This window comes from Giraffa tippelskirchi, chromosome 4 (genome assembly GCF_054371585.1).
Source record: "Giraffa tippelskirchi isolate mGirTip1 chromosome 4, T2T-mGirTip1v1.2.pri, whole genome shotgun sequence".
NCBI lineage: Eukaryota > Metazoa > Chordata > Mammalia > Artiodactyla > Giraffidae > Giraffa > Giraffa tippelskirchi.
This window is the reverse complement of record NC_137278.1, coordinates 40,575,243-40,602,764: the sequence shown is the minus strand read 5'-3', so window position 1 is coordinate 40,602,764 and position 27,522 is coordinate 40,575,243. Positions and strand designations below refer to the sequence as shown.

The 27,522-nt window shown below is 40.6% G+C and overlaps 1 protein-coding gene across 8 annotated transcripts in view; it reads left to right on the top strand.

The window, feature by feature from the left end:
• LOC145544390 (uncharacterized) overlaps nt 1-14,283 on the top strand; it is a 475,872-nt gene extending 461,589 nt beyond the window's left edge. For 3 of the 8 annotated variants that reach the window (XR_014081387.1, XR_014081376.1, XR_014081372.1), the window contains 2 exons: nt 6,297-6,441; nt 7,286-7,553. The gene's annotated coding sequence lies outside the window, so the exon portion shown is untranslated. Of the gene's footprint in view, nt 1-4,853; nt 4,934-6,296; nt 6,442-7,285; nt 7,554-10,796; nt 10,871-11,853; nt 12,303-12,869 lie in introns of those variants that run through there. The other 5 variants (XR_014081383.1, XR_014081374.1, XR_014081377.1 and 2 more) reach the window with 4 other exon arrangements.
• Nucleotides 14,284-27,522: the final 13,239 nt, after the last annotated feature.

The window sequence follows — 27,522 nt, the reverse complement described above, 5'->3', positions numbered from 1 at the left end:
TGCATGTGGTGCATGCCAACTCGTTTCAGCCAAATCCTGCCTGGGAAAGGAGCATCAAAGGATGACAAGGGATACAGAGATGCAGAATCAGAGATAAAAGGGACCAAATTTTACTAGCAATCACAGCAAATATCTCACTTGCATAAGTGAAGCCAATTACTGTATTATTGCCCCCTTTTGCACTGTGCACAGTAGGGATGTCACTGGGTAATGGTTTGCATGTAGAGTTAATCACTTTGATGCATTTCTGACTGATCCCAGCAAATTATGTTTTGGTTCCACTATATTAAACACAAGAGCCGGGGATTATCATTAATAAATCTAAGGCACAGCATGCATAAATCTTGAATAAATCAAATATCAATTACATAGGCAGTATCTGCTGACATCTGCTTTCATCAAATAATATATTTGAAATAGGTGTTATTCCAATTTGTGGAAGTCACAGGGATCTTCGTTCAGGGAACACAGACCCCAGACCCCAAAGAGGGAAACAGCTGAGCCATTGCTGGGAATGCTCCTCAGTGGCGCTCAATTTCAATCTGTGAAGACTCCGTTTAGATGGCTGCACAGAGATCCAGAGGGAGAGCTGTCCTGCTGAGGAAAGTGCTTCCAGCTCTGTGCCATTTTCATCTTGCTACCTTTTAAGTGAAGCAGGAGAGATGGAAAGGAGATGGAAGAAAATGTCCCGAGTGTCTGGCTGTCAGGTGGAGAAACAGGCATTTGAGGGGATATGGGGTGAGTATTAAGGTCCCAGGAGGCAGAAATCCCTTGACGAGACAGAGGGATGTTTTATGAATGTGAAGCCATCTGAAAAATGAAAGGTCATGAGGATAGCATCTAGGACTCACTGGAGCAGCGAGTCCTTCCCACTGCTGTTTACCTTTACGGAGCTCCAGACACTGGGCAGGATTCCAGGGGGGGAATGTCATCCTTACCAATTCCAGCAACCTCCCAGATGAGGGAGCTGTCAGTATTTCTTCTTATCATCTAAGGAAACTGAGGCATGGGAGGTCAAATAACATGTCTGGGGCCATCAGCTCTCACATGGGCACAGCAGAATTCCAGTTTGGACCTGATTACATGACATGTAATTATACTGGTGGTCATGGTAGTGATGTATAAAACAGAAAAAAAAAAACAAAAAAATGTGTGTCCCTGGGACAGGGGATAGGAAAGGAGGCATCGAAAATGTATGTTTATTTTAAGAAGGCATCCATGTGTTTGTCATCCATCAAGATAAAGGAGTGTCTCTATGCATCCGTTCCTTCCCTGTGGTCTCCCATCAACAGGCTGGAATCCCTTCCCTGTGAGTGGTTTTTCAGGACTCCTCTGGGGCCTCTTCGCAGAACTTTGTAGGTTAAACTCATTCTTGGGGAGGGTGGGGCTGGGTTAGGAAATGTTCTCAGGGCACTGGCTCATCATGACAGGGACAACGATTGCCTCATCTGTCCTCTCCGGGCAAAGGAGTCAAGACCAGTGGTGACATTAGCTAAAGTTGTGCACCTGAAGCTGTCCTGAGGCCTCTGCTGAGGGCGGAGACGGTGCCTCCGAGGGGCGGGCAGAGTATTTCACAAACTGCTTGTCCTGACCTGAATATGCTAGCCTATCAAACAACGCTGTGTCCTTTTACCATTTCTTTTATCGCACTTGGCATCAAAAGAAAGTATGGAAACCTAGAAGCTGGCCCCCAGAGCTGAGCCATTTGGCACCCCTTAGGTTTACATTTTCAAAGCAGAGGTAGGTGGGAGTCAAGGCCATCTCTTTTTGGTTCACGGATCCTGTGAGATGGTGGTTCAGAGGAAGCACTTCAAGGAAGCTGTGTAAGAAGAGCTCTCAGATTTCATCAGGCCTCCGCTCCCCTGCATGCCGAGCTGTACCACATCAGACCTGCTGGGCCCCTGACCACATATTTCTCCTGTTCTGCACTCTGCTTTCTATATCAGAACCTGCGCTGGGATATTGAGAATGCTCACTTGTTGACAGATAAGTGAAAACTGATGTGATATCACCACTGAGATGAGCATAGATTTTCAGAGTTGCAGACCCCCTTGTTACAGTACATGACATATGGTTATAGAGACCAAGTCGATTAACTTAAAATATTTGTAATGTTTCAAATCTAGCTCTTGGGTTATTTTTCTTGGGATCCATAAGGACTGCAGGTTTTGTTTTGTTTTCCTATTGGTTTTTCTGATCAGCCTCATGCAGGATTTACAAGCGCATCCTCAGATAGTGCATCTGACTCAGATTAGATAAAAGGCATCATCCCGGTAAAGGAGGCTTTCAGGCCACAAAATCACTTTCCACCAATCAGGCAATTCTGGTCAAAACAGTATTAACAAATGGGCTTCCCTGGTAACTCAGACAGTAAGAATCCAACTGCAATGCAGGAGACTGGTGTCCCATCCCTGAGCTTGGAAGATCCGCTGGAGAAGGGAATGGCTAGCCACTCTAGTATTCTTGCCTGGAGAATTCCATGAAGAAAAGAGTCTGGCAGGCTACAGTCCATGGGGTCGCAGAGTGTCAGACACGACTGAGCGACTAAGCACATATACCTCCCTTTTGCTTCGGTATTCCCCTCAAACACACACACACACACACACACATACACACGCTGTTAACACAGGGCAGCACTTCGGCTGGTGGGAGAAGGGGGAACCGGAAGTCTTCCTCTCCAGGGGCCCATTCTCCATACAGTCTCATCCACAGTGTTGTTTTGCTCAGTTGGGGACAGCACTCCCAATGCCCTGGGCCAATGGCAATCAAAAGAGGCAGCTAAAGACTTTCCAGTTCAATTCAGAATTGGCTTCTTTGAGCTCAGAGGAAGAAAAACTGCCTGCATTAGCTTTCCATCTTAAAACTGTGCCTTTGCACACCTATCCACGAGTGAGGGAAATCCAGAAAGGCCCTGGATGATAGAGTAGCCAGCACTGACACCTAACAACCTGGAGCACTAGACAGACATCTGAAAAAGCAGCAGGAGACAGTCTTGTGTTGTTCAAACAACACTTCAGTTTTAAGAAGAAGAGAAACAAAACAGAAGGAATAGAAAGCACATAGGCATGTTTTGTGCTGTGTGTGCATGTGTGCTTATGTGTGTGTGTGTACAGCATGAGAAAGATAAAAGGTTTCACATCATTTGTGATTGATTGTAGCCACAGCCATAAGTAATAATCCAATCAGAAAGACTACCTTTGGAGAAAATGTATTTTAAGGTCTCTATATAAATATTTATACTTCCTTGCCATTTGTAATTGGCCCTCCTGAGAAGCAGACCCTTGGAATGGAAAACTGGATGTGAGTGGCTTTGAATGTAGACTTCGCTGGTGTTAAGGATGAGTTACTGTGATGGTGCAATGGAATATGCTTTTGCTGACGGCAGTGTGTGTAAAAAACAGAAATGTAAATTACAGTTGTTTTTTTTTTAAATCACAGTTTAGATTAAACAAGAATACACGGATACAAAAATACACTAAAAATGGTAAGGATCATTGGTATATGACTCATTCATTCATTCATTGCATTCAGCAAATATTATATTATAATATTTCTGACTTTACTTTCTTCCAGACCAGAGGAGGTAGGTGATGCAAGTTAGAAAAATCATCATCCAAATAAATGTGTCAAGTTTAAATAACCAGGAGGAGACATCCTGCATATTTCTGTTCTTAGATGGTGGGGCAGGGCAGGAGCCAGCTGTAGAAGGAACTAGAGCCTTAATGCTCAGCTTCTGGGGTCAGCAGTCATCCACCTGAATGTGAATTTTGAATAGGCCACTTAGCTATCTTAACTGTGAGGGTTAGACTGGTGGTTTAGTCACTAAGTCAAGTCCGACTCTTGTGACCCCATGGACTGTAGCCCACCAGGCTCCTCTGTCCATGGGATTTCCTAGGCAAGAACACTGGAGTGGTTGCCATTTCCTTTATGGTCCCAAAATGTCAATGATAAGGAAGACCTTTCTTAAGAAGCCTACTGATTCTCATAAGACCTAGGAATATCAATTCATTCAAAAGGGTGAAGCCACCACTAATCAAGGGGGCAAGGTTGGGCACAGTTTTGGTTGTTTACATCTGTGTCTGGTTACAAAAGTCTCCATGTCACCGTATGTTGTTATGTCTCTGTGCAACTCTGAGTGTTTGTCTACTTTGCAAAGGTCAGAGGATGGCCATCCCCCAAAACTCCTTTGATCCACTATCACCATATCCCATCAGCCTACCTCATTGGTGAGGACTTGGGAGAGAAAAGAATACAAACTCTGCTGATGTGTGGATGTGCATATCATTTATCAAAGATTCCTGCTTGCGCATCTGCATTTTGCAATAATCCCCTAGCAATATTATATCTCAGATATTACTGGCATGTTGCCAGTCATCCCAATAGCAAAAGTCACGTTGTTTCAACACACAGTCAGCACAAAAATGTACTCACACACACCATCCACATTTAAAATTTGTGTTTCCTTAGTGTTTTCCCCCTAGGCAACACAGATTTCATCATCTCACCAGAACCTTAGCAATCTTTCAACACAACGGGGTCATTTAGGAAAAATTATAGGAGCATGTGTGAATGAGCTAAGAGCACTGGTGATACACACATGGTAGAAGAATAAGAAAGGTCACATTCCACTCACCTGCTTCCCCTGGTATTGATACGCCGGAGCTCGGTGACATTTTGCCTATTTGAGCAGAAACAAATTGGATTCTCGGTTTTCTAAAAAATATTTACGGCAGAATTCTACCCACCTGCCAGCATCTCAGGAAATCAACCTGCAAGTTTCCTTATGCAGAGACCACATACCTCACCACTCCTCCCTGCTCCTGACGGGTCACCCTGGGATGGTTTATTTCCAGGGCTTAGTGGAGAATGCTGACCTCTCTGACATGCTCCCTGCACATCCTCTGGGAAGAAAACAGATTGGAAAAACAGAGCTGTGAGTCTGTGGGCTTTGGTATAATATTTTCAAACGTAGCTAATTTTCTTCTGGGCCCTGTGGGAGCTGGATGATTTTCTAACCATCCACATTAAAAGCCAGAATGCTACTCATTTGGCAGAAGCTTTGGAACACCATTTCATTTTATGAGATGCCATTTGTGAAGAGGTAGAACCCAGATCGATGGCACCTTGGCTTAGATAATTTGGTCATAAGTGGTGTTCATATGTGCACCACATCGTTTGCTTCTGAATATTATTATCTGTTGCAGCTTCCTGTAATAGAAGCATATGGACTAGATTCTCCAGTCATGAAGGCTTTCTTGGGTCATGTCCTTGTGGCTGTGACAGAGTAGTTTGACCAACCAGTGTGGCTCTGAGCCTTCCTTACCAGCCCCTACAAAATATGGTCACCATTTAGTTGACATCTTTGACTGTGATGATTAAGAATGATGAGCCATGTAGAAAAACAGTATTTCCATTTACCTTATTCATTCCAGGCAGTGTTTCCTGAAGCCTGGGCCAAAGGCCATCTACATCAAAATCAGATATGGGGGACACACTTGTTAAAAAATTCAAGAAATGTATTAATCCAGAAATTAATTTTTTGTTAAACTAAGATTTGAGAACAAGATTTGGTCTCCTGTATATCAAGGACTGATAAAAAATCATCTAAAGCATTGGTAGGTGGCATTTGTCTCAGGTTCCTTCCCCAGTCTGTTCATTTATTCATGAGAAAATTGTTGAATGACTACCATTTGCTCTGGCAGTAGAGAAAGGACAGAGTCAAAATGCTTGAGTTTGTCTACCAGCAGTCCCCACACTCAGAGGCTGCATGTCCCTGTTACCTTATCTTTAGAGTGCTATTTAACCATTCGAGGTTTTGGTTTTGTCATTTATAAAATGAGTGGCATAAAAGAAGCTGCCTCATAAGATTGTTATAAAAGTTAATGAGTGAAAGTATTTGAACAGCTTAGAACAACGGCTGGTGCATAGTGCTATATTGAGTGTTAGCTTTCATCATCGTCATCAGTACTATTGTGATTCCAGATTTGGAGAACATACAACAAAATAGGCCAAGACCTCTTTCCTCCAGGATGCACAGTCTGACTAGAGAAAGCATACGAGCAAGCAGCGCAAGAGAAAGAGGGAGTAACTGTAATGGGAAAAGGTGTCACCAACTCTCACCAGGAGAGTCTGGAAAGGGAAGATGAGAAGTAGGATTCTGAGCTGGGTTTTGGCAACTCAGGGGACATTTTCCAGGTAGAAAAGGGATAGAGTGGTTCCAGGCTGAAAGATGCATCCTCTCTGGTTTGTAATCCAGGCACTGTCTTCCTAACTTGGCTTCACTCCCTTCTGTTCAGCTGAAGCCTACTCATTCTGCTATGCCCTGGCTCTTGGCTACATGCTACAGACTCTTCCAGTCAACTGGACAGTCCTGGAGAGCTCTCCTGGGGGCATCCTAGGGCACTGCAGAGCTCAGAGAGCAGAGCCTCATTCCCAGCAAGGGTGAGTCCGCCAAGAGAGGAGGAGAGACAGCAGTGCTTCTCCAAGAAAGTGGTGATACCGATTGCATTAGAGGGTGGGTGATCTTCCTCCAGGAAAGCAAATGGAAAAAAGAAAGCAAAACATTTTTTTTTCTCTTATGTCTACACACCCAGTTCTGCCACCCCTGAGCAGAATTGGTGTATTCTGGTGCTGCTGCCAGTCTTCATACCAAATAGTCAGATCCCTTTGAAAGTAATACCAAATGATCGCTTTTCCTTGTCATCTGTGGGTCATGCCCTTTTAGCATGGTATATTGCCTATTCATAACATCTCCGTGTCTGTTACCCTTTTCATCATGTCCTCTTTGGGGAAGCAAAAGCCAAGACTTATCACTGGTTAAAACCTGTTACTTGAAGAGAAAGTTTGGCAATTGCTGGGTGTTTCCATTGTTGTTTTTATTTTTATTTATTTATTTTTTTCATTGTTGTTTTTAAAATTAATTAATTTATTTTATATCAGTGTATAATTGCTTTACAATGTTGTGTTTCTGCTGTACAATAAAGTGAATCATCTATATGTATACCAATATCCCCTCCCTCTTGGACCTCCCCTTTCCCGATCCCACCCATCTAGGTCATCACAGAGCACCAAGCTGAGCTCCCTGCATTATACAGCAGGTTCCCAATTTGTCCCACCCTCCCCTTCCCCCAACTGTCCACATATCCACTCTCTATGTCTGTGTCTCTATTCCTGCCCTGCAAATAGGTTCATCTATACCATTTTTCTAGATTCCACATATATGTGTTAATATATGATATTTGTTTTTCTCCTTCTGACTTAATTCATTCTGTATGACAAACTCTAGGTCCATCTACATCTGTTTTTCACATGGCAAATTGCACCTCCAGTCTGACTCATCCAGATGAGTGTGGAAGATGAAACGTTTGGACCAGAGGAGAAGTAGAAGCAAGGGGACAAATGATGGCAACAAGAACATCCTTGGCTGCCAGGATGATTCCACCAAAACCCACACTGGAGTGCAGAGGCACCGTGTTCTCTGACCTCCTCATCCACACTCTCAACCCTTGCTGGGGACACAGATGGTGAGAAGCAGCAGGTTATTTCCCATGAAATCCATGTCCACAAGAGGTTTCCTTCACTGGCTTCTTTCTAGTAGTGTTTCTATACATTTTTGGGTTCACTTTAGCCCAGATGAAGCAAGTGGCTGGTTGAACAAGAATCAGAAAGTGAGACACACGTGGAAGAGGGGTGTGGTTCCTAATAAAAACGGATAACACCACAGCTATGGCCTAGTTCCCACCCTATATGAAACCACAATCTAAGGCTTGCCCAGGTTTTGTGTTTAGGCCATTGGAATCCAGGTTACTGAATCACTTTTCAGAACAGATTCAAATTCCTGGAGCAGATTCCCTTTGGCATGTTCTTCTGGCAAAACTGTGGAGTGAAGATCTTTAAAAATCTAGAGACTTAAAAAAAAAATCACTAGAGTCACTTTTATAGCAAAGCTTCTACTTCCTATCATTTACAATAATAATCTCAAGTTATTATTATTTGTTAAATATTTGTTGGAGTCACTTCTCACTTCTCCCCTAAGGGTTAACTTGGGTTTTGTGGATATTCTCAACTCTTTCTTTGTGCTGGAGCACTTGTTTCATCCAAAATGTCATATGGATGAGAGACTCACCATTAACCTTGCTCTCAAGGAAGTTCCAAACTAACACATTAAAACTATGATGAGTTGGGGCAAAAAACCCATCCACAGCTATCTGAATACAATATCTGGGCATATGAGACACCTGATTTTCAGCGCAAGGAAACACCATCTGAGAAGCATACAGTATTACAAACTGGCTATATTTTATGCTCCCTTTCCATCAGTCTGGGATAAATTGTGTGTGTCAAGTTTGGCAAGCGTGGGTGAGCTAAATGGGGCTGTTAGCTGTCTTTTCAACATATTTATCTGTTTCATTGCCTGCTCTAGGATGTCTTTGTGATCATTATATAGGGATCACAGATAATAGACCATTTGAAATCTTACTTCAATTAAAACTTAATCCTCAGATGTCAATAATAGTGTTTCAAACAGAAGGTTACAATGAAAGCAGTGTCTTTTGTGCATATCATTTAAACAAAACAACAGCAGAGCAAGAATAAGAAATGGCCTGAACATTTTCCAAAACAAGATACTTGACACTGTCCCATGAACCTTTGTCACTAGGATGAAATGAGGATTATATTTCATTATCCTCTGCAAATCAACAGTCACATAAGATTTATAAAAAAAAAATCACATAAAATTTATCATCATCCCACTTTAAATTCACTCACTATTATTTTTTTTATTTCACATGAGAGAATTAACTGCAAAAGATGCTTTTATTTTATACAATTAAGAATACAATCCAAATTCTGCCCAGGCTACAATATAGATGAACCTTAGAAACATGCTAAGTGAGTTAGGCCATACACAAAAGAACAAATATTACATGATTCCATTTCTATGAGATACCTAGAATAGACATTCATACAGACACAATTCATAGAGACATAAAGTAGAATATAGGTTACCAGGGACTGAGGGCAAGGTGGGAGATGGAGTTATTGTTTAGTTGATACAGAGGTATTGTTTGGGATGATAAAAAGGTTCTAGTAATGGATAGTGCTCGTGTATGTACAACACTGTGAATGTACTTAATACTATTAAATTGTACATTTGAAATGGTTAAGATGGTAATATATATATATATATCTTGCAATAAAAAATGAAAAAAGAATACAATCCAGGATTATAAGGGATTAAAGCTTCTCATTCATATTGTGCACTAAGACATTCAAAAGAGTCTAGAAAATATAAAATAATAGAATGTATCTTTATGGTAGAGGGACTGTTGACTAGGGAGAAATTGGAGTGAAAAAAAAATTTAGCGAGCCATGAGTTTGGAAGAACACTGTCTATTACAGTGTATTGGTAAACTATTTCTCCAAAATAAATGTTTTGTGAAAGTTATGGTGATGGTGATGAAATTTCTTCTCCTTCTGCCTGTTTTATAGCACCAGTGGGATTGAAGAAGTTCTCTATGGTTTATTCATCAATAAAATATGTTGGCTGTTCTGGGTATCCATTTTCCCATTTTTTATTAATAGTGCCCCAATTTGATTGGGTTTCAGTACAAGCTGACCCCATCTCCAGTCCAATTCCAGAGGTCCCAGTGATTGGGTCAAGATGGGCATGCAATGCAGTTTTCCCAAGGAGAGATCAGGAGACTCGCAGAGATATTGCTTGTAGGCAGGAACTTCCCCAATCTTCCACACTTATCTAAAGAGAACCTCTCTTTTAGTAGTGCACTATGTTTTGGTAAAAGTCAAAAATTATTGCAATACCTTCCAGCCATGAAGAAAAAAAATCTCCAAAGAGAGAAAGGTAGAATAGAGTGGATTGCAGAAAAATATGAGCAGTCTTTATCAATACATGCTTGAATCACATTTTGCCTCTGAAGCAATTTTGAACCAGTTACATGAACCAGTAAATCCCTTTATTATTGTCAACTAAGTCAACTTGAACTGAATTTTCTGTTGTTTGTAATCACGTTCAACTTATAATACATAGCACTTATTGTGTGCTTACTATGAGCAAGTCACTATTGCCAGACCTTTAGATATATTATTTTATTTCATCTTCACCACAACCCTTTGAGAGCCCTTAAAGGGCACTGTTATAACCCCCATTCTAAAAAGGCAAAATTGAGTCACAAATTAAATAAGCTGCAAGAAATTTTGAGCAGATGGTAAGAGTTGAAACCAGATTCAGGTTTAGGCAGTCTGAATCTAGAATCTATGCTCTTGAACAGTATGGCACAATGTCTCATCCACCTCCTAATATCATAGCAAAACATCCTAGACATTTTAGTCCTAATGGTTCCTGTAGAAGGCACATTATATTGATAATCAGCAAGATTGTCTCTTTGGTGTTACAAACTCTCCTTGCATATTGCTAATTTATCCACTCAACATTTTTTGAAAAAATTTATAAATATTGCCTGAAAACTACATGCCAGCACTGTTCTAAGCACCAAAGTTGTCATCCTGCTCTTATGAAACTTACATCTCATGGTAGGAATAGATAATAAATATAAAGTTTAGTGTCAGGTAGTTGTAAATGTTATCAAGAAAATTAAAGCAGGGTAAAGAGACTTCCCAAAGAAAGCTGTAAAAATGATGATTACTACAGGAACATGTAATGTAAATTCATCAGTATAATTAAGTTAAATTTTCCAAGGGCAAAGATGAGAGGTGGGCAGGTGGGGAATCAGTAGCATCACATCACTTGATATACTTTCTATCTCTGTCACACCCAGTGTGGATATCCAGAAAACTGGAATTTTCAGATGGGCATAAGGCAAATTGGAAAAGAGTACAATTCATCAAGGAGGTAAGTACCCAGATAATCATGGCAAGAGTCCCTCAAACAGTCAGTTACTTCTCTGCAAGGCAGGTTAGGGGCCCAGACACCAGATTAACAACCAGAGCCAAATGTTAGCAAGTGACGCTTGTCAGGAACTGTCACAAAAACAGGACACACCTGGGGACAGGAGTAAGGGGATGGAGCCAAGTATGGGTTGTTCAGGGAAAGTCAGAGAAGCAAGGCAACAGCCAACACTAAACTCAGTATGATTCTGAGCAATACGATATATAGACTTTGGATTCCTTTTACACTACCAGGATCGGGAACTAGTGTCTGAACCTATAGGAAGCTATTGCCATCAGTTGGAGTTTAAGAGAAATACCTCTGGAAAAAGTTTTGATTTTGTTTGGATATGAATGATGGGCTGAAAGACATGCTCCATACTGGCTTATATAAAACAACAATATTATCAAACAATGAATAAACAATTGGCAAATACATTACCGATCAGTAGAACTTAACTATATCTTTTATTTTTTTCAAGTAGAAGTGAGTTTACTTAGGAATAGCAGAGGAATTGTAATTTAGGAGAAGCAAGCTATAGAAAAATCCATGGGCAAGACCAACAAAGAAAGAAGAACATTATTTTACCGAGAAAAGAAAGGAGTTGAGACAGATTATTTTGAAAGCAAGTCCATTGGAGAAAAGTAAGGGATCAGGGTGATGATTCTTTCTCATTAACTGAGTTGTTGGGGTAGTCAATTCTAAGAGATGCAACGTACACCTTTTCCTGTTAGGGACTGTCATTGATGACTCCCTTGTTGAAAAATTTTTCCTTGGGGTCTGTAATTGACAATTCTTCTTGTAATGGACCTCCAGTTGTACTGCATGAGAGCTCTTCTTGCTGGCCTGCTAATGCCATATGAATTGTTTCACTTTATTAATTTTCACATAACACAGCAGTAAAAGGTCATTTTACTCTCCCATCTCTGCTCCCAATCCACTTTTAGAAACATACAAATCATAGAGAATTGATATAGGAGCTCCACAAGCAGAAGGCTGATATGCACCATGAGAGATGACGTCCAGACCTTCTGTTCTGCTGAGTTGTTCCTCTGGGTTACAGCTTCCCATGGCATCTGGACCCACCATAATGGACTCCATCTGTCTGGTGAGAAACCAGAATGATAAGTTGATAGTAAATGCAAAAGCACTGAAGATTCTTGACCAGATATCTCAGCCTGTGGTGGTGGTGGCCATTGCAGGGCTGTACTGGACAGGAAAGTCCAACTTGATGAACTGCTTGCTGGTGTTGGAGGGTCTCCTGTAGACATGTGGGACACTGGCAGCTCACTTTGGGGATGGGGGCGCTGGCAGCAGCAGTCCTGGAAGGTGCCCCTTGGTGCAAGCCGAAAACTTAACTACATTTTTGAATCTGAATATACTTTAAATAGATTAATAATTGTAATTACTAATAAGTTAACAGATTAATAATTGTAGTTACTGAAAAGTTAGACTAAGTGAATACAGGTTAAAATAGATTAATTGTAGTAGTTACTTATAAGTTTGACTATTAAAAATGAAACATGGTCAGTTCTCTTCCAATGAACCATGTATTTGTTATACTTGACTGTTCAGACCACAAGCTTCTCCCCATTGCAAAGTACCCAAAGGGACATTGAGTTTCTGGCAAAATTGGCACTCCTAGGAAGTCTGAGTGATCTCAAGGATCTCTTTTACACGGAAGAGGAATGAGGTTCAGTTGCTACCCCAATCTCTGTGTCTTTTTCTCAATCAAAAGTTGGCTGGAACCACAATAAAGCATGTTGAACCATCCACTTTAATTGGATGCTTCACCCATCATAAAAGTTAACCATTTTATTCCCGAGGTTATTGCCACTGACCTACATTAAGACGTGGTAGGTTTCAGGGTGCTCACAACCCTGCCCTATCTGCCACTGTGTATTCACACTTGCTTACCAAGTCAGTCTGTGGTTTCCTTTCTTTATGTTCTATCATTACCCAGGTAACCTGAAATCTGACCTTTGGATCAGCAATACTCCTCCAGCCTTGATGCAACCGGACCAAAAGGCAGAGGAGAGGGAGATTTTAGGGAATGTGGAGGTTAATCCTGGTGAGCTGGGGAAAGGTGCTCTGAGGAGCTAGAGCTTGGGGACCACAGATGGTTGGGCTTTCCCAGCCCAGTGGTGAACTGGGAGGGGTGTGTACAGTCAGCAGCAGTGTTGGCTCCAAGAGCAAGTCCCGTGGTGTGCCAGCCACACACACACACACACACACACACACACACAGAGCAAGGGGGGAGGCTGGAGAGTAGAATTATTGTCCATACACCATCAGATCATCCAGAGTCACTTCTTCCTTCGGAAGGCTGCAGCGGCAAGCTCATGAACCTCTGCCAACCCACCCTCGCGCATGCACAGGAGGGATGGTCGCTCTCCGCATCCTCATCGCTGAGCCACCTAGCCAGGTGCTATTTCACGACTACAGGGAATAGCTGAAAAACCACCAGGGGTGTGGGTTTAGCATTACATGGGACTAGAGAGAAGGGGCTCATGGGTTGTGATGTCTGATGGCCCCTGTTCCAATCCCAGCACCATCACTTCCAGCTGTTAACATATCTGCAAACCTCACTAGCCTTTCCTAAAATGGCTGTAATCATTGTGCTAGCTTCAGTTTCGATTGTAGGGATTAAATGGGATAATAAATTTAAAGTGCTAGGCCACTCAATTTATCTCAACTCTTGTTATTATCGTGTAGAAAAAGTGCAGGGCTCTCTGCTGAGAGGGAGGCAGTGATTCCGGCTGAGTCTTTCTTCTCAGTGTGGCCCATTCTGCTCACTGCCTGAACCGTCACAATTCCTGTTTCACTTTAGGGCACAGGATGTACTTATCTAATGCTTCTTTGCTCTTCAGTGAATTAAGTCCTTCTCTCAAAAGGACTCTGAGGTCTTCCTAGACAAAGGTCATGAGTATTGCCTCTGCTGGATCACTCCCTTCCTGCCCTACACAGAACTGGGCATGTAACAGCTTCCACCCTGTCCTATTCTGGTCTGTTTTCACATCTGAATCGTTTCCCCACTGTTGCCATCTCTTTGAGAGTAAAGATTCTTTTATGGATCAGTTGTATCTCTAACACCTAGCATGATGCCCATTGCATTGTAGAGGGTAAATAAATGTTTATTGAGTGAAATGTAAATAAGTAAAAATTAAGTGCTATTATTGCATAAGATACATTTCTTAGAATATTCTTACAGGTGACCTATGCATCCTGCTGTCTTGATCTGAGGTAATTTGAAAATCCACAGGAAACTCGACTAGATTACTGAGCCACAAAAAAGAATGAAAAAATGCCATTTACAGCAACACGAATGGACCTAGAGATTATCATACTAAATGAAATAAAGACAAGTAAAAAAAAAATACTGTAATTGTAGCTTCTCTCTCTTCCTGCCTCCCACACATCTCTGTTTCTTTTCTTTTCTGTGTGTGTGTGTATGTGTGTGTGTTCTTGGTTTTCTAGAGACCAGAGAAGTTTTTATGGGCCTCCCAGGTGGCTCAAGGGTAAAGAATCCGCCTGCAATGCTGGAGACATGGGTTTTATCCCTGAGTCAGGAAGATCCCCTGAAGAAGGAAGTGGCAACCCACTCCAGTATTCTTGCCTGGAGAATCCCATGGACACAGGAGCCTGGAGGGCTACAGTCCATGGGGTCGCACAGAGTTGGACACGATTGAGCATGCATGGAGAGGTTTATATAGATGGTACAGATGCCTTGGTAGAAGGTACAGGTGGCTGGCTTTGGCTTGGGTCTCTACACTTGGCTCACCTTGAACTGTCCAACTGCAGAGAGGTCACCAGCCCTGCAACTTGGCTAGGCTAGGGGACAAGGAGTGTCACTGTCCAAGGCTATTTTCATACCAAGAGATTCATTCTAGGCCAGGCAAACTGGGAGAACCCACTGATCCTCAGAGACAGGGTAACTTTTTCTATTTGGGGGTGTGTGCTCAGTTGCTTCAGTCATGTCTGACTTTTTGTGACCCTATGCACTGCAGCCCACCAGGCTCCTCTGTCCATGGAGTTCTCCAGACAAGAATACTGGAGTGGGTTGCCATACTTTCCTCCAGAGGATCTTCCCAAACCATGGATCAAACCCACATCTCCTTTGTCTCCCTTATTGCAACAAATTCTTTACCCACTGAGCCAACTGGGAAGCCCCTTTTTGGGTAATTACTGTGGTAAAAGTCTTCTTCCCCTTCTGGCCAGCTTAGTAAACTGGCATGCATTGGTTTATCTTCCCAAAGCAGATGGACCATCTTTGGTCATTTCTTCCTACTATTATAAAATATATGTCCAGTCCCACAGTTTGAATGCAGTACTTGGATGCAGTCTCAAAAATGACAAAATGATCTCTGTTCATTTCCAAGGCAAACCATTCAATATCACAGTAATCCAACCCTATGCCCTGACCAGTAATGCTGAAGAAGCTGATGTTGAACGGTTCTATGAAGACCTACAAGACCTTCTAGAATTAACACCCAAAAAAGATGCCCTTTTCATTATAGGGGACTGGATTGCAAAAGTAGGAAGTCAAGAAATACCTAGAGTAACAGGCATATTTGGTTTTGGAGTACAGAATGAAGCAGGGCAAAGACTAACAGAGTTTTGCCAAGAGAACACTCTGGTCATAGCAAGCACCCTCTTCCAACAACACAAGAGAAGACTCTACACATGGACATCACCAGATGGTCAACACCGAAATCAGATTGATTATATTCTTTGCAGCCAAAGATGGAGAAGCTCTATACAGTCAGCAAAAACAAGACCGGGAGCAGACTATGGCTCAGATCATGAACTCCTTATTGCCAAATTCAGACTTAAATTGAAGAAAGTAGGGAAAACCACTAGATCATTCAGGTATGACCTAGATCAAATCCCTTATGATTATACAGTGGAAGTGACAAATAGATTCAGTGGACTAGATCTGATAGACAAAGTGCCTAAAGAACTATGGGCGGAGGTTCGTGACATTGTACAGGAGGCAGTGATCAAGACCATCCCCAAGGAAAAGGAATGCAAAAAGGCAAAATGGTTGTCTGAGGAGGCCTTACAAATAGCTGTGAAAAGAAGAGAAGTGAAAGGCAAAGGAGAAAAGAAAAGATATATCCATTTGAATCCTGAGTTCAATAGCAAGGAGAGACAAGAAAGACTTCCTCAATGACCAGTGCAAAGAAATAAAGGAAAACAATAGAATGGGAAAGACTAGAGATCTCTTCAAGAAAATTAGAGATACCAAGGGAACATTTCATGCAAAGATGGGCTCAATAAAGGACGGAAATGGTATGGACCTAACAGAAACAGAAGATATTAAGAAGAGGTTGCAAGAATACAGAGAATAACTGTACAGAAAAGATCCTCATATCTGTTGTTTTTGAGATTGCATCCAAGTACTGCATTCAACTGTACAGAAAAGATCACATGATGGTAAGATCACTCACCTAGAGCCAGACATCCTAGAATGCAAAGTCAAGTGGGCCTTAGGAAGCATCACTATAAACAAAGCTAGTGGAGGTGATGGAATTCCAGTTGAGCGATTTCAAATCCTAAAAGATGACACTGTGAAATGTGCCAGCAAATTTGGAAAACTCAGCAGTGGCCACACTGGAAAACGTCAGTTTTCATTCCAATTTCAAAGAAAGACAATGCCAAAGAATGCTCAAACTACTGCACAATTGCACTCATCTTACAGGCTAGCAAAGTAATGCTCAAAATTCTCCAAGCTAGGCTTCAACAGTATGTGAACCGAGAAGTTCCAGATGTTGAAGCTGGATTTAGAAAAGGCAGAGGAACCAGAGATCAAATTGCCAACATCCATTGGATCATCAAAACAGCAAGAGCATTCCAGAAAAACATCTACTTCTGCTTTAAGACTATGCCAAAGCCTTTGACTCTGTGGATCACAATAAACTGTGGAAAATTCTTCAAGAGATGGTAATACCAGACCACCTGACATGCCTCCTGAGAAATCTGTATGCAGGTCAAGAAGCAACAGTTAGAACTGGACATGGAACAACAGATTGGTTCAAAATCGGGAAAGGAGTACGTCAAGGCTATATTTTGTTACCCTGCTTATTTAACTTATATTCAGAGTACAACATGAGAAATTCTGGGCTGGATGAAGCACAAGCTGGAATCAGAATTGCCAGGAGAAATATCAATAACCTCAGATATGCAGATGATACTACCCTTATGGCAAAAAGAGAAGAACTGAAGAGCCTCTTGATGAAAGTGAAAGAGGCAAGCGAAAAGTTGGCTTAAAACTCAGCATTCAGAAAACCAGGATCATGGCATCTGGTCCCACCACTTCATGCAAATAGATGGGGAAACAATGGAAGCATGAGAGACTTTATTTTCTTGGGCTCCAAAATCACTGTAGATGGTGGCTGCAACCATGAAATTAAAAGATGCTTGCTCCTTGGAAGAAAATTTATGACCAACCTAGACAGCGTGTTAAAAAGCATAGACATTACTTTGCCAACAAAGGTCCATCTAGTCAAGGCTATGGCTTTTCCAGTAGTAATGTATGGATGTGAGAGTTGGACTATAAAGAAAGCTGAGTGCCAAAGAACTGATGCTTTTAAACTGTTGTGTTGAAGAAGACTCTTGAGAGTCCCTTGGACAGCAAGGAGATCCAACCAATCCACCCTAAAGGAGATCAATCCTGAGTATTCATTGGAAGGACTGATGCTGAAGCTGAAACTCCAATGCTTTGGCCACCTGATGTGAAGAACTGATTCATTTGAAAAGACCCTGATACTGGGCAAGATTGAAAGCAGGAGGAGAAGGGGACGACAGAGGATGAGATGGTTGGATGGCATCACCGACTCAATGGACATGAGTTTGAATAGGCTCTGGGAGTTAGTGATGGACAGGGAAGCCTGGTGTGCTGCAGTCCATGGTGTCACAAAGAGTCAGACACAACTGAGTGACTGAACTGAACAGTTTGAATTGGAATCAAGTCGTCCTGCAAAATGGTACCAACGTTCTTTCCTTTAGCATCATCATGAGTCTTCCTAAGGATGGTCAAAGGAGATATTACAAACGAAGTCACTATCCAACCTACTGTTCATTTCCCCACTGTCAAAAGACACTGGTTCAGGTAACACATAAATCAGAATAAGCAAATAAAGCCCTGTTTTCTCCCTGCTTGCCATTGGCTAGCAGGACTCAAGTTACAATCAATGTTTATGATAGGTTGCCCTAGGTTTGTATACCTGGAGGATCTTTGCTCATTTAACCCTTCTGCTCCCTCTCCCCAGCACCATTAGAGCTTCCTCTTGACCTGGTAACATTTCTGAGTCTTTTCTGCTTACTACAGCAACATCTTTTAAACCAAATTCTAGGGCCTGCATCTGTCTCTCCCCTGATCTTACCAACAGTGAATACATTTTAAAGTACATTTACTTGACACATATTTACAAATCTATCTAGCAGAGAGACCAAAGGGCCATTTTACAGAACTTGCATTCACGTGGGACATCAAATCTTTACTTTTGACATTAAATTTAAATGAGTCGATGTCATTTGTCCATATAGTGTCACAGAGATAAATAGATAGGATTGAAAAGCATAATACAGATTTAAACTGTATTCCTATTACTGGGCCACACTGCCTTTAGAATACCACATATTAATACAGTTCTTGTTAATAAATCCTGTAATCATCTTCTGAATAATACAATTATATTACATTTTCGGTGAAAGTGTTAATTTGTTCAATATAAACATTTAAAACAGGCTTCTCAGGTGGTACAGTGGTAAAGAACCTGTCTGCCAGTGCAGGAGATACAGGTTCAATCCCTGGGTCGGGAAATCCCCTGGAGAAGGGCATGGCAACCCACTCCAGCATTCTTGCCTGGGAAATCCCATGGACAGAGGAGCCTGGCAGGCTATAGTTCAATAGGTTGCAAAGAGTCAGACACGACAGAAACTGAGCACACACATCAACATTTAAAAACTTGCTACAGTTCTTTGTAACCCTCTTGCGACATATTTTCATTACTTATGAAAGCTCAAAGGAGTAAGAAAAAGAAAAGGAGCAAGACAGGCCCGTCTTCTCTCACACCGAGAGGCAGCCTCCTTTGTGGTTAAGACTCAGGCCCTCAGGCTGGGACAGGCCCTTTGGAGAGGTCCTGTGCTTTGTTTGTGAAAGAGACTGCCTGCCAACGTGGCTGCAAAGATTCTCCTGAGTAAGGAAGAGGCCCCAGGAGGCATGAGACCTGGTTCTGTTTTTCCCTTCCTATTTTACCCCATTCCTGTGCCCCCATTCAGAATTCACAGAAAGCAGACACCTAAAGATTTTAAATAAGTAACTTGAAGAATTATGTGATGTCAAACCATCCCACTTTAGAAAAAAAAAAAAAATTCTGTGGATTCTAAAAGCAAATGGTGGACTATAATATTAGGCACTAAATTTCTACTAATTCATAAAAACTAAAATAGAATCCATTAAGAATAGTGGGGTATTGGTGCAAAAGGAGATGTAAATTATCCATGATCATGCTTGAAATGCAAAACCCGATCATGTTTGGCATCGGGCCAGCTACCATTAAAGTAATTATTTTTAATCATCAGCACTTGGTGACATGAATACTCATATTTGTTAATTTACTGAGAAAAGCACTTTATATTGTAAATAAAAAGGATGGAAAATATACATTTGGATTTTAGAACAAATAATAATGATTATTCTTGCTTTTTGAGAGTCTTTCATTTTACAGAGCCTTTTTTTTAAAAACAAAAAAAAAACCCTGTTTCTGTGTGGCTCAGACATGGGCCTGGTATAAGTGTCATTTTGGGCAAGCATGAGCTTATTTTTATGTCCTATTTTTAATGCGATAGTTGGTTCTATTCTTAAATGAGGATTGGGGGAGGATTTCTGGGGATACCTTTAATGGTAACCAAAGGAGACATAGAAAATGGCTACTGAAATGTACCCTAAGAATTGCCGTGAGCACCCTCAGAAAACTTGGGACAAATTATTACTTTTCTTCTACTTCAGTTTACCAACTCCTGCTGGAAACTGAAAGGTGATTCATGCCCACCAAGGAAATGGGGGCCAGAGGGGGCATTCCAGGCAGGGCAGAGATGCTTGCAAAGAGTCTGGGAGATGGCGCTCTGTGGAGGAGAGAGAGGAGTGCCTGAGATGAGATGAGGCTTCCAAGTGGACCAACTGAAGAGCACAGATGACCTTTCACTCTGTTCCAAGGAATGGATGTCTTCTCCTAAATCCACGATTTTCAAGCTTAAGTGCACTGGAAAACTTACCCCAACTTACTTATTTTTTAATTAATTTTTATTGGATATAGCTGCTTTACAATGTTGTGTTAGTTTCTACTGGGCAACAAAGTCAATCAGCTGTAGGTATACATATATCCCCTCATTTTTTAGATTTCCTTCTCTCTTAGGTCACCACAGAGCACAGAGTTCCCTGTGCTATATAGTAGGGTCTCATTAGTTACCTATTTTATATGTAGTATTAGTAGTGTATATCCCAACCTCCCAATTCATCTCACCCCCCCATTCCCCTCCTTGGTATCCATACACTTTGTTCTCTACGTCTATGTCTCTATTTCTGCTTTACAAATAAGATTATCTATACCATTTTTCTAGATTCTATATATATGCATTAATATATCTGTTTTTCTCTTTTTGACTTACTTTACTCTGAATAAATCTAGGTCCATTCACATCTCTACAAATGGCACAGTTTCATTTCTTTTTATGACTGAGTAGTACTTCATGAGAATTTCTCATGGGTAGTACTTCATTTACTGAAATCAAGATTGCCAGGAGAAATATCAATCACCTCAGATATGCAGATGACACCACCCTTATGGCAGAAAGCGAAGAGGAACTAAAGAACCTCTTGATGAAAGTGAAAGAGGAGAGTGAAAAAGTTGGCTTAAAGCTCAACATTCAGAAAACTAAGATCATGGCATCTGGTCCCATCGCTTCATGGCAAATAGATGGAGAAACAGTGGCAACAGTGGCTGACTTTATTTTTTTGGGCTCCAAAATCACTGCAGATGGTGATTGCAGCCATGAAATTAAAAGACACTTACTCCTTGGAAGGAAGGTTATGGCCAACCTAGACAGCATATTAAAAAGCAGAGACATTACTTTGCCACCAAAGGTCCATCTAGTCAAGGCTATGGTTTTTCCAGTAGTCATGTATGGATGTGAGAGTTGGATTATAAAGAAAGCTGAGTGCTGAAGAATTGATGCTTTTGAACTGTGGTGTTGGAGAAGACCCTTGAGAGTCCCTTGGACAGCAAGGAGATCCAATCAGTCCATCCTAAAGGAGATCAGTCCTGGGTGTTCATTGGAAGGTCTGATGTTGAAGCTGAAACTTCAATACTTTGGCCACCCGATGCACAGAGCTGACTCATTTGAAAAGACCCTGATGCTGGGAAAGATTGAGGGCAGGAGGAGAAGGGGATGACAGAGAATGAGATGGTTGGATGGCATCACCAACTCAATGGACATGAGTTTGGGTGGGCTCTGGGAGTTGGTGTTGGACAGGGAGGCCTGGCGTGCTGCAGCTCATGGGGTCACAAAGAGTCAGACATGATTGAGCGACTGAATTGAACTGAAGTACTTCATTATATGTATATGTACCACATTTTCTTTATCCACCTCAACTTCCTTATAATGCAAATTTCAAGGTCTTATCAGATTCCCTTCCTTAAAAGATTCAGATTGCTGGTCCCAGAGCAGAGCCCAGGAGCTTGTATTTTATCCAGCACTCTCTTGCATGCACCTCCCTCCACCCCTGCACTTATTCTGAGGCATGCAATCTCCCTTTGAGCAGCCCTGAAGGATTTTGAACAGAGCAATGATCGCTTTGTTGGCTGTCTGGAAAATGGACTGCAACAGGAAGTCAGCTGGCGGGGAGAGCAGTTATTGTAATAACTGAATTCTTGCTGTGGTGTTGGGAGTGGGACAGAGGGAACAAAGCTGAGAAGCAGTGGGTAGGGACATTTGAGAGGATGTGACGGCTGGTCACATATGGGCTCTGGGATGAAGAACCCTTAGTACTCTTGGCCCAGGTGACTAGGGAGGTGGGAGGGATGCTCTTATTAAAAGGAGGGCCTCTTTTCCTTTTGTTTTCTGGAGGTGAGTGGGATTGGGAAGGAAATCTTAGGGAAGTGATTGTATGTGTTGTACAAATATCACTTATTTAATCTGTGGGACAACTTGATGGGAGTCATGAGATATATGTGAAGGTCTCTCCATAGATGAAAAATGGGCCACCAGGGGGAAATGTGTAGGGAGGGTGGAAAGGGACATTGTTTCTCCCATAGTGAAAGAAGACTGCAAAACATCCACTGTCTTCTCTTGCCTCAGGAAAAGCACTGCTCTTCAGTTTTTTCTTCCTATCAACTTCACACCCCAAATGAATCCTAATATTAGCAAACTGCAACACCAAGGAAAAGAAAATCTGTTCATCTTGATAGGAATGTAATCTAATTTAAAAAATCATAAATTTTTCAACCCCTCAAAGTGCCTGGAAATCCCCTTCAAAATCTTCCTGTAACTCAAGGCAAAAACTTTTCTCCAGTTTACTCACTTTTTCTTGACTACTATATTTAAGATAAATGACTTTTCCATTTTTTGTTATGCTTTAACAGAGGTATAATTGACATTCAGTAGTTTAGTTTAGTTTCAGGTGTACAGCATAGTGATCCAACATGTGTACACATTGTGAAGCGGTCACCACAACAAACTTAGCTACCATCTGTCACCTTACAAAGTTAATACAGTATTATTCACTGTATTACCCATGGCTATACATTACATCTCTGGGACTTATTTATTTTATAACTGAAAGTTTGTACTTCTTAATCCCCTTCACCCATTTTGCCCCACCCCCTTCCCCTCTCATAAGCATCAATCTGTTCTCTGTAACTATCATTTTTGTTTGTTTTCATGTATTTAATTATTGGGTTTTTTTCTGTAATCTTTTTGGGCTTTGTTCTCTTGCACTGTCATTTTAGCTTAATAATTTCTAAAGCTTTCAGTTTTATTTTTCTTTGACTATTACAACAGTATCATTACAAACTTTTTTTTTTTTCATTTAATTAGGCACAATTGTAAGGGCTAGTCTGGAAACCTATTATATGTAGTAAATTCTGTGGGAAAACATGTTCCAAATATACGTTTGGGGAACAAAAATAAATTATAGTTGGCAATTTATTATTGCCAGTATTTGGCAGTATCATCACAGACTATTTTTTAAAATAATGTAATGTTATTGTCCACACACTAATAGGGTTTTGGGGGTTTTTTTAAACAAAATATTCTTTTGGAGGGAAAACAGCTTGATTTTATAGGAATATAATGCCTCATTAGGAAAACATATTTGAACAGAAGTGGCTGAGAAACGCAAGCATATGGTTTAACCAGAGGATGTTAAGACTGGAAAGAAAACTCCACCTGATTTTCCCATATGTGAAAACAGCATGGCCAAAGTCTGGGAAACAGACCCCAGGGACCAAAGGGGGCCCCTATCCTTTGGCTCCCACTAAATCCATATGATGCTGCCCTCAAATCATTCTATTAAAAATACTGGATTCTTACTCTTTAATCCCCAGTGGAGATCCAGGCCTGTGTCGAAGAAGAAAGGGGACTTACTTATGCCTAGCAGAGAACATCAAGCTCACTTTTTATCCTTTCATTTTCAAGTTCTTGGGCAAGAAGCCAGAACACTAATGTGAGTGTTCAAAAGATAGGCTTGGGGTTTCCCGGAGTGGGGGCAGGGGAGGATGGAATTGAGCAGGGATGGATTTTACACAGTTAGACTTGGCCTTCCAGAAGTCACTTTTCCCATAATTTAGCCAGCTTCCTTCTGTGAGCTAAATTACCATTATTTGCCTCAAGACCAGGATTTTCCATGCTGTCTTTGGACTCACACATACTACCTGGCCCAAATATTTTGCGAGAGGGCTCCCCATTCTGATTGGAAAATAAATCTCATGCCAAATGTAGATTTCCAGTGTAATACTGTGTATTAATTTTACTGACACTCTCTAGATGGCAAAAACACAGGTCACTCCCTCTATTTCATTGACCATGACCTGAACTGGATAATGACTGTGTCTCTGAAGACGGTGGTGCTGGAAACAGTTACCCACTGCTAACTCCTTGGCTTTCAGGTTATGACTGGCAAGGGGGGAGGTCTGAGTATACCAGTTTTTATCCTAAGACAGCTATACAGCAAAGCACAAGCCTTCTGCTCTGGAAGGAGTTCAGAATAGGGTGGTAGTAAGTGGAGAGAGGCATCAGTGTTTTGTTTTATTATATAATGATATAATTTTTATTTTAAATATACTTAATTTACTCTTATTTTAGGGACCCTCTCAAATTTTTTGAGAGACCTTTTATTCTGCTAATATGTTCTTGATACGTAGCTGACAATTTTAGGCAGTTAAGCACCATATTTCTCTTATGGTGAACTAGGAATTATATTGCTTTACCAAAGAATCTGAACAAAAAAATCTCCCTTCCTTTCCCATCTTAGTAGTCTCTTTTCTTCTCCCCTTCTCTTGTGTCTTCTCTTGCTTTTTGTGAGTGTGTGTATGTGTGTATGCATTGTGGTGGGGGGGTGTTTGCAGAAAAAAGAAAACCAATCTGCCAGAAGTTTTCAGTTTATTCAGGTTAATTGCCATACAGTAAAATGCATCCTTTCTTGATATATAGGTTACTGAATTTTGAAAAACGCACATACAGTCATGTACCAATAGAGATATAGAGTGTTTAAATCACCCTTCAAATTTTCTTTATGTTCCTGTGTAGTCAATCCCCTCTCCCCAGCCCCAGAACCAACTAACCTGTTTTGCAGTTCCTTTGTTTTGCCTTTTTGCAACATCATATCAGTGGAATCATACAGTATTCAGCCCTTTGAATCTGACTTCTTTCATTCAGCATAATACTTTCCAGATTCATCCATGTTGCTCCACATACCAATTTTTTCATATCCACACATACAATTCCATGTTATGGACACACATACACTGATGTATTTGTAGCACCCATTTACCCATTTGTGAACATGTGGGTTGCTTCCATTTGGAGGAATTCATGAATAAAGCTTCTATAAACATTAGCACTCAAATACTTGTGTGCATAGCTTTTTTGAGAAGACAGTTGATGGTTTAGTCTAGGAGGATGTAGGAAAGCAAAGGAATAATAAAAGAAGAAAATCTAGTGTGTGCTTGTTAGAGACAAGCTGCGACTTCAAGGGGGGAGAAAGAGGATTTGTGCATGAGTATGTGGAAGAAAGTGACTGTGGGAAAGTGAGTCTATAAGTACAGCCTTTTTTGCTGGGAGGATGGTGGGAATGCAGACAGACAGGCAGTAGTCGGTGGAACCAGTTGTCACACAGTCTAACGCTGATACAATCCTAGTTGTATCCACACCTCCCAACAATGTGAATGTAAATGAAGTTTAAAATAATTCATTTATGAAGTCTTTGGATATAGTTTAAAATGTTTTCCAGTTTTATTGAGATATAAGTGGCATATAGCACCAAGTTTAAGGTATACAGCATAATGAAGTGATTATCACAATAAATTTAGTAAACATCCATCATCTCATATAGATACAAAATTAAAGACATAGAAAAAAGTTTTCCTTTCAATGAGAACTCTTAGGATTTACTTTCTTACAACTTTCATATATAACATCCTCAGTCGCTCAGTCATGTCAGACTCTTTGAGACCCCATGGACTGTAGCCCACCAAGGTCTTCTGTCCATGGGATTCTCCAGGCAAGAATATTGCAATGGGTAGCCATTCTCTTCTCCAGGGGATCTTCCCAACCAAGGGATCAAACCCAGGTCTGCTGCATTGCTGGCAGATTCTTTACCATCTGAACCACCAGGGAAGCGCTAGGACTTACTTATCCTATAACTGGAAGTTTGTACCTTTCGACTTCCCTAATCCAGTTCTCCCTTCCCCCACCCCTCACACTTCCAGTAACCACAAATCTGATCTCTTTCTGAGTATAGTTTTAATTTGGGGAGAAAAGTGTTCTAGAAATGGGAATTTATGATTCAAAAAGCTTATGCTTGCTATATATGTTTTTAAAAGACTTTTGACATGTTCTAAGGAAGTTTTGGCAATTTACATCACCCCCAGTAGTATGGATATTAATGGATGGTAATTTATCATTTAATGTTAATTTTGTCAGGTAGCTGGGTGAAAATTACACCTTGTTATTGATATCATTTGCATTTCTTTAATGACTAGGGAAATTAAACTTTTTCCTATGCTGTAAGGCATGTGTATTTCTTTTTTTGTATGTGTGTATATAGTAGCTGCCTCTTCCTATTATCCATTTTTAAACTTGGCCATTTAAAACGTTAACCTTAATATTGTCTTCTAACAAAGAAATTTTTAATGTTTGTGTACTTAAATATATTAATCTTTTCCTGTAAAATTTCTGTCCTTAATGTTGTTATGAAAGGTACTTTCCCCCAAAAGATTACATGGATGTTTTCTCATAATATCTTAATGGCTTAATAAATACATATAATATATAGCATATGTGATATACCATATTATATAAATATTTTTTAAAATGATTTTTGATATGGGTAGAGGTTTCAATTTTCCCACTGCTTTTACAGTGTATCAAAATCATTTACTGAATAATTTATTCTTGTCTCAATGATTTAAAGTATCTCGGTTCTCACCTTAACAGCTTTTGTAAGTAGTTAGATATATTTTTGGATTTTCCACTTGGTTTAATAGTTTTTTTGGCTATCCTTGCATCCTATACTGTTTTAATTATTATAGCTGAAAATTGTTGTTAACAGTGTTTTCGCTATTCTCATTTATTCATTCTGATGAACTTCAAAGTCATCTTTATCAAATTTTATAAAACTCCTCTAAGTACTTTGAAAAGAATTGTTGTTATTATTATTGTTGCCTTACATTTATAGTTATAGGTGTAATTCACCTTTAATAAGGTTGAGGTTTCTCATTAAAGAATTTGGTAATTTGAAGATTTATTGAAGTTTTCTATGTAATTTCACAATAAGTCATTCCTATATTTCTTATTTAGTTTATTGGTCATTAAAAAATTTTTGCTTGCTATTTTCCATTACGTCTTTTAAAACTAGTTGTTATTGGTGTGTAAGAAAGCTATGATTTTAGTACACATATTTTTGAAAGTGGCCAACCTCTTTACCTTTCTTATTCATTCTTAGAAGTTTTTCTCTGAGTTTTTCTGGTGGAATGGAATCTGAAAACAGTGGTAATTTTTCCTCTTCCTTCCCATCCCTATTTCATCACAGTTGGTCAGAAATGCATTGCCTCACATCGACACAAGGGCTTCCTAATGCTTCTCCCTACCCCTGTGACTCCTCACTCCAGTCTATCCTACATGCTGCTGAAGGACATAATCACCTCCCTATTCAAAAATAACCAGGATATTCCCTTTTTCAATTATTGTTTATTTAGAAAATCCTTATGGGGCACCACATTTGTGCCAGGCAACACCAGTAGAGAATAAAACCAATATGACTTCTGCCTTTTGAGCTTTCCATCTACATGGAACAGTGACAAATGTTAAGCACACCACCCAAGAACAGGCACACT